Consider the following 8,646-nt stretch of genomic DNA (forward strand, 5'->3'; position numbering starts at 1 on the left):
ATGGCCTTCAAATGAAAGATTGGTATCAAAGAGCACACCCAGGTTCCTAACTGACGACGAAGACTTAACAGAGCAGCCATCAAGTGTTAGACAGTATTCTAGGTTATTACGTGAAAAAGTTTTTGGTCCAAAAATTAGAATCTCTGTTTTTTTTTAATTTAGTAGTAGGAAATTACTGGTCATCCAGTTTTTTATATCAGCTATGTATTCCGTTAATTTTGTGAATTGGTAAGTTTCGTCAGGGCGCGAAGAAATATAGAGCTGAGTATCATCAGCGTAACAGTGAAAACTAACGCCATGCTTCCTAATGATATCTCCCAAGGGTAGCATGTACAGAGTGAACAGCAACGGTCCTAGTACTGAGCCTTGCGGTACTCCATATTGAACTTGTGATCGATATGACATCTCTTTGTTTACTACTACAAACTGATAACGGTCAGATAAGAATGATTTAAACCATGACAGTGCAATTCCACTAATGCCAACATAATTTTCGAGTCTATTTAAAAGAATATTGTGATCAATAGTGTCAAATGCAGCACTAAGATCCAGTAACACTAATAGAGAGATACAACCACAATCTGATGATAAGAGCAAATCATTAGTAACTCTAATGAGAGCAGTCTCAGTACTATGGTACGGTCTAAATCTAAATTCTCTAGGATCAAGTTGTGTTTTTTTAATAAGAGGTTTAATAATAGCCAGCTTTAAAGTTTTCGGTACGTATCCTAGTGATAAAGATGAATTAACGATATTAAGAAGAGGATCTATGACCTCGGGAAGCATCTCTTTCAATAGCTTAGTCGGTATAGGGTCTAACATACATGTTGTTGATTTTGATGATTTAACAAATTTAGACAATTCTTCCTCTTCTAAAGCAGTAAATGAATTGAATTTTTCCTCAGGGACACTACAACGCACTGTCTGACGCAATACTGTAGTAGATGGTTGCATGGTTATAATTTTCTCTCTAATATTGTCAATCTTGCAAGTAAAGAAGTTCATAAAGTCATTACTGCTGTGCTCTTTGGAAACATCAGAAGTTGAAGCTTTATTTCTTGTTAATTTAGCCACTGTATCAAATAAATACCTAGGGTTGTGCTTATTTTCTTCTAAAAGTTTTAAAAAATAGGCAGATCTAGCAGTTTTTAAGGCCTTCCTGTACTCAATCATTCTCTCTCTCCACAAAATGCGAAAAACTTCTAGTTTTGTTTTCTTCCATTTTTCTGGCTGCTACCTTTAGGGCCTGAGTGTGCTCATTGTACCACGGCATTGGATTAATTTTCTTAATCTTTTTTAAATGCAAAGGAGCAACTGAGTCTAATGTGCTGGAAAAGACAGAGGCAATAGTTTCTGTTGCAACATCGAGGTCTTCTAAGCTGTCTGGTATGCTAAGACGATGAAACTGATCAGGAAGATTATCTATAAAGCGATCTGTAGTGGTAGAAGTGATGGTTCTACCATATTTATGGCAGGGAGGCAGTTTAGCAGCCTTGACTAAATGTAGTATACACGAGACTAGATAATGATCTGAGATGTCGTCGCTCTGCTGCAGAATTTCAACGGCATCAATATCGATTCCATGTGACAATATTAGATCTAAAGTATGATTACGACAATGAGTGGGTCCTGACACGTGTTGTCTACCTCCAATAGAGTTTAGAATGTCTGTAAATGCCAATCCTAATGCGTCTTTTTCATTATCTACATGGATATTAAAATCACCAACAACAAGGACTTTATCTGCAGCTAGTACTAACTCCGATAGAAAATCAGCAAATTTTTTGATAAAGTCTGTATGGTGTCCTGGTGGCCTGTATACAGTAGCCAGCACAAATGTCAACTTATATAATGTTACATAAAGTACCATCACTTCGAAGGTCAATCGGTGAGAAATTATACAATCTCAAACAAGGTGCTATGTCTGTCAACGAATATGCTTTACAATTTAGAACGCTAGCTGCCTCCAGTGGTTGGAATGAACAAGCCCTTATTACCACCTACCGACAAGGATTGGATCCTCGGGTGCGGTTGCATCTCGCTGCATACGAGGATTCCATCGGCCTCGAGCGCTTCATCCAGCTTTCCATCCGCTTTGCCTCCCGTATGCAGTCGTGTATTGAAGAACACCAGGGCCAGTCACTGTTTAACATCCTCCTCCGTCGGCCAGAACCCGTCAGCCCTCCAGAACCAGCCAGTGAGTCCATGCAAGTGGAAAATTCACGCCTCTCTTCTGCTGAGCGACAACGGCGGCTGACCCTGAATCTATGTCTGTACTGTGGTTCCCCTGGGCATGTAATCTCCGCATGCCCAATTCGCCCTCCACGTCCTATGGTGAGTGCTATCATTCCCTCCATGAATAAGATGAAGCCACTCACCACTGTAGTAAACCTTACTGCCGCTGATGTTTCCCTTCCAGTGGTGGCGCTCCTCGATTCAGGGTCAGCCGGCAACTTCATCTCCGGCGCCCTCTGCCGACAACTCAAGCTCAAGACCACACCATCTCCGACCACCTACCAAATTCATTCCGTAACGGGCAGACTCCTCAGCAGAAGACACGTGAGTTGCTGTGTTGGCCCTATACAGCTTCGAATCAGAGTGTTGCACCAAGAAAACATACATCTGCTGGTTCTGGAGGAATCCACCTCTGACGTGATCCTAGGGCGTCCCTGGTTGGAGCAGCATAACCCCGTCATTTCCTGGAGCAACGGCGAGATCCTGAAGTGGGGCGAAACCTGTTTCTCCAGATGTCTCTCCAAGTTTCCAGTTCCTTCGTCTCCTCGTTCTGAAGAAATCTCCATCTGTGCCACGTCCATCGAGAGTCCTGTGGAGAAACGTTCCATCGACATCCCAACATGTTACGCCCCCTTCAGTGACGTCTTCTGCCCGCAAAGAGCCTCCAAGCTGCCTCCACACCGGCCATGGGACTGCGCCATCGATCTGCTTCCGGGTGAGTCAGTGCCCAGGGGAAGGATCTACCCCCTGTCAATCCCGGAGGAGAAAGCCATGGAAGAATACATCAAGGAGGCCCTAGCTCAAGGTTACATCTTCCAGTCTACTTCCCCTGCTGCTTCGAGTTTCTTCTTCGTGGCAAAAAAGGACGGAGGCTTGCGGCCATGTATTGACTACCGTGCACTCAACAAGATAACCGTCAAGTTCCGCTATCCCCTTCCTCTCGTCCCAGCGGCCCTGGAACATCTCCGTGGTGCCACTGTGTTCACCAAGCTGGACCTCCGCAGCGCGTATAACCTCATCCGGATACGTGAGGGGGACGAGTGGAAGACCGCCTTCGTGACACCTACCGGCCACTATGAATACCTTGTTATGCCGTATGGCCTGGTCAACGCCCCCTCCGTATTCCAGGACTTCATCCACGAGGTGCTCCGGGAGTTCCTCCATAAGTTCGTTCTAGTCTACATCGACGACATCTTAATCTACTCCCGGAGCTTGGCCGAACATCGCCACCACGTTGCGGAGGTCCTCCAACGCCTGAGAAAATTCCACCTCTTCTTGAAAGCTGAAAAGTGTTCCTTCCATCAGCCCTCAGTGCACTTTCTGGGATACATCATCGACCACAGTGGCATCCGGATGGATGAGGGGAAGGTGGAAGCCATCAAGACCTGGCCCACTCCTTCCACTATTAAAGAACTCCAACGCTTCCTTGGTTTCGCTAATTTCTATCGCCGTTTCATCAAAAACTACAGTTCCATCGCCCATCCACTCACAAACCTGCTCCGTAATAAGCCCAAGTCTCTGTCCTGGACATCGGCTGCCACCAATGCCTTCGAAACCCTTAAAGAAGCCTTCACCACCGCTCCCCTCCTCGTCCACCCCAATCCAGACCTGCCCTTTGTAGTAGAGGTGGACGCCTCCACCACGGGAGTGGGAGCGGTGCTATCTCAGCAGCAGGGGACCCCAAGTAGACTTCACCCATGCGCCTTCTTCTCTCGCAAGACCAACTACGACATCGGAAACCGCGAGCTTCTGGCCGTGAAGTTGGCCCTTGAGGAGTGGAGGCATTGGTTGGAGGGAGCTAAACACCCCTTTATAGTTCTCACTGACCACAAGAACTTGGAGTACCTAAGAGCTGCAAAAAGACTGAACCCTCGGCAAGCACGCTGGTCTTTATTCTTCACCCGTTTTGACTTCTCCATCTCCTATCGTCCCGGCTCCAAAAATGTCAAGGTGGATGCCCTATCTCGTCTCCATGCTCCTGAGGAAAGACCAGAAGAACCAGAAATTCTCCGTAAAACCGTAAAACCATCCTCGTCAGTCCTATCACCTGGTCAGAGGAAACTTTGCCCTCCTCCAATGCCTCCACCAACACTCCGTCGGGTTGTCCACCAGGCTTGCGTTACACCACCAGGGCACAACGCACCCCACTCATTCACTCTACCCACACTTCACTTGGCACTGGCCACCCGGGGGTCAATGAAACCCTCTCGCTGCTAAAGGAGCGCTTCTGGTGGCCTAACATGGCAGCTGACGTCAGAAGGTACGTGCAGGATTGTAGGGAGTGCGCCATCTCCAAGAGCCCTCGCCATCTTCCATCCGGCAAGCTCCATCCTCTGCCCGTTCCTAATCGACCCTGGTCACACCTAGGAGTCGATTTTATCACCGACCTGCCAGCATCCGATGAATTCACCTGCATTCTCGTCATCGTAGATCGATTTTCCAAGTCATGTCGTCTGATTCCCCTGAGGGGCTTACCCACTGCCATGGAAACCGCTGAACTTATGTTCAATCACGTGTTCAGATACTACGGAATTCCCGAGGACATCGTCTCAGACAGAGGACCCCAGTTCATATCACGGGTATGGAAGGCCTTCTTCTCGCTCCTAGGTGTGACCGTCAGTCTCTCATCCGGCTACTACCCTCAGTCGAACGGGCAGACGGAGAGGAAGATCCAGGAGATCGGCCGCTTCCTCCGTACCTCCTGTCACGGCCACCAGAACTCTTGAAGCCAGTATCTGGGTTGGGCCGAGTACGCACAGAACTCCCTGCGTCAGCCATCTACTGGACTCACCCCACTCCAGTGCGTACTCGGTTACCAACCCCCACTGTTCCCCTGGACCGGGGAACCATCGGACGTTCCATCAGTCGACTACTGGTTCCGAGAGAGCGAGAGGGTCTGGGACTCTGCACACCACCAACTACAGCGGGCCCTGCGCAGACGCAGGATGACGGCCGACCTTCACCGTTCCAACGCCCCCTCCTACCAACCGGGACAGAAGGTCTGGCTGTCGACACGGGACATCAGACTGCATCTGCCCTGCAAGAAGCTGAGTCCCAGATTCATTGGCCCGTTCACCATCATCAAGCAGATCAACCCCGTCACGTATCAACTCCAATTACCTCCACAATATCGGATTCATCCCACATTCCATGTTTCCCTCCTTAAACCTCACTACCCTTCTGTTCCTCTCTCCACAGGGCCTGGCGTAACAGCTGCTGAACCCCCCCCTTCCACTTATCCTGGACGATGGAGCTGCATACGAGGTTCACGAGATCCTGGACTCCCGATGCCGTGGTGGTCGTTTGGAGTATCTTGTGGACTGGGAAGGCTATGGCCCCGAGGAACGCTCTTGGGTCCCCAGAAACGACATACTCGACCCCAACCTGCTTCATGCCTTCCACTCCAACCATCCTGACAGACCTGCCCCACGTGGAAGAGGACGGCCACCACGACGTCGGGGTCCTCGGCCCTCAGGAGCGGGCCGTGGAGGGGGGGGGTACTGTCACACACATGCCAGGCTCCACCATTCACCAATCACAGCGCACCACTTCTCCCGAGTACTGATCACCGGCACCTGCACCTCATCACCACCTCATCAACACCAGTATAAAGAGCACTCACACACACAGCCACATTGTCCGGTCTCATTTGCATGTAAACTTACCTGTATGCTTACCTCAAGGACTCCTACTAAACTACTTACCAGTCTCCAGCGTCTCCTGTTCTCCTCGTGTGATCTTCAGTCCGTGTGTGAGTGTTCTCCGTGTTCTACGTTCATCCATTCCAACGCCATTCAAGATCTCCACGTCTGCAACCACAAAAGGACAGTATCATCTATCTTCACTTCAGTTTGTCATCTTCACGTTGTCACATACTCACCTGCACTGCTGTTAACCTCTGCTGGTATCAATAAACATCCTTGTCTGTGATCTCCTGTCTCCGACCCTTCTGTGTTGTAACAACTATAGTATTTACTATAGTATTTTTTGACCTGGGCAGGCTGACAGTGAGCACGCACATGACAGTTAAAATATTAAGATTATTTTAACTTACTTAAAATGGAAAAACATTGAGTAACTAACAAGCTTTTACAACGAGCGTGCTACAGGTTAATGTACTGGCTAGGATTAATAATCATACCATAGTCACTAAGTCAACACAAGCTTGCCAGTCGTGCTACAGTTTTGTTAAACGAATATGCTAACAAATTTGTTTTACAGCATTAGAAGCTAATGTATGATGGCTATAAAGTGCATTCAAGACTACTTAGCAACTCACGATCGCTTCACTTCACACTTAAATGCATCACAATTGTTTTTAATGTTAAACAAATAAAAATTGATTCACATTTGATACTCACACTCTGAATATCGTCCATCATCCAGAAAAACATGCGGTCACTGGTCCTGTAATTTGGTAGGTGGCGTTGTCACTAAACATCTAGGGTCCTAGGACTGAGGTCCTGAAAATGCAGCCTCCGGTTGTGCAGGCAGATGCTACTCTAAATATGACCCATTGAGAGTACAACCAAAGCATTTGTACCCAAAGTGCTCACAATTGTACCCCAACCGTACCCTTTTTTCTGACAGTGCATAAGCCATTATACACTGATTTATAAATTATCACATATAAAATAGTTCCAGAGACACTTGTTTGCTCTATCAACTAGTTATTATGTCTTTAATGGCTAAAGTTTGCATTAGAGGTGATGAATGGTAATTTTGATTTATTAAACTCTATATCTCCTCAGCCATTTGTATTGCTTATAGCAGTTTGGAATTATACTTTAAAAATATTATTGCAGTGTTTTGCTAGTATGTAACATTAAAAAAGATACTTTTTTTTTTCAACTGTTTGTATTAATGATTTCTTTTTTTTTTTATTACAGGAATTGTTGTTTATTAGTTACATTTACAAGTAAGCAACTTAAAATGTAAAATGAGCACATATTCGTGATTTCTTAACATTTGATTTATGTTTTCACTTTACTTAAAGCCAACAATGATATATTTATAGAGATTAGTAACTAATATTACTCACAGTAAGTATTTATAAGAACACAACACGGCTATTAATAACAATATATTCACTAATTTGACAGAAATAAATCTGAATAAGAAGTCATTGTAACTATAATATAACATTATAGCAATGCAAGCTGCATCTTTATAAATACATTCATGGAACCATACGACGGACTAATTAATACTTATAAATCAGTGCATAATGAATTATGAACATGCATTGAAAAGGAAAATTATGGAAGCCCGTTTCCGCCACTAAATAAAAAAATAAAAAGAGTAATTGCGACTTTTTATCTCAGAATTCTGACTTTTTATCTCACAATTGCGAGTTATAAAGTCACAATTCTGAGATATAAAGTCGCAATTGCGTGATATAAAGTCACAATTCTGACTTTATTTCTCACAGTTCTTACTTTGCTTGTGTTTCCTTTCATTGCGACTGACCATCAGGATTGCTGCTTCGTTATCATTCTATATAAAATGGAAGACATTATAAAGGATTATTTTTAGCGCGGATTTACCAATAAAGAAATTTTGATTTTACTGGAGGAGACACATAAAGATTAGTCTCCGGACATATGCATTATGCAGGAATATGCATATAGCATGTTTCCACGGTAACCTTGTACCTGAGTACAGCGTTTCAAGGAGAAAAAACAGCTTTTACTGCCATCTAGTGGGCTTAATACTAAAACACCAATACCTATCATGTTTCATCAACTTTGTAACTTTGCAACTCAAGTCTGGTGGCTCCATAAAAGGGGGCATTCAAGGGTAGAATCATGCAATTCTGCAAATACAGTGGAAGTATTTGGTGAATAAAAGTTGTTTTTAACAGAATGGATACATTAATGAATTTGACACAATAATAATAATATAATAGTAATAATAAGAATCAGCTGTGGCGGAGGCGCAATAAAACAGACGAAGCTGAAGTGGCACATTTTCTACACCAACAGCTTCAGACATCAGAACGGCAGCACGGCTATCGTTGGATGTACCAGAAATGTTGGATGTCCGGAATTGTTACAGACAGAGAAACTGTCCGTCAGTTAATTGCGAGAAAAAAAAGTCAGAATTCTGAGATAAAAAGTCGCAATTAGTCTTTTTATTTTTTTTATTTAGTGGCGGAAACGGGCTTCCATAGAAAATGCATGACTTATAAGTAATTATAAAAATAATATAAATGTAACTGTAACTACAACTGTTCTTATGTGGTATAGGTCTTAAGTCTTTATAAATATGTATATAAAATAGTAATACTTGCTTATAAATAAGTATAAATGGAGCTATAATTCATTATAAGCATGGTCTTCATAGAAAGTGTTACCGAAATAATTATTGTGTTTGACGAATACGTATAAAATGATCTGCACTCATGATTCT

This window comes from Ctenopharyngodon idella, chromosome 24 (assembly GCF_019924925.1).
Source record: "Ctenopharyngodon idella isolate HZGC_01 chromosome 24, HZGC01, whole genome shotgun sequence".
NCBI lineage: Eukaryota > Metazoa > Chordata > Actinopteri > Cypriniformes > Xenocyprididae > Ctenopharyngodon > Ctenopharyngodon idella.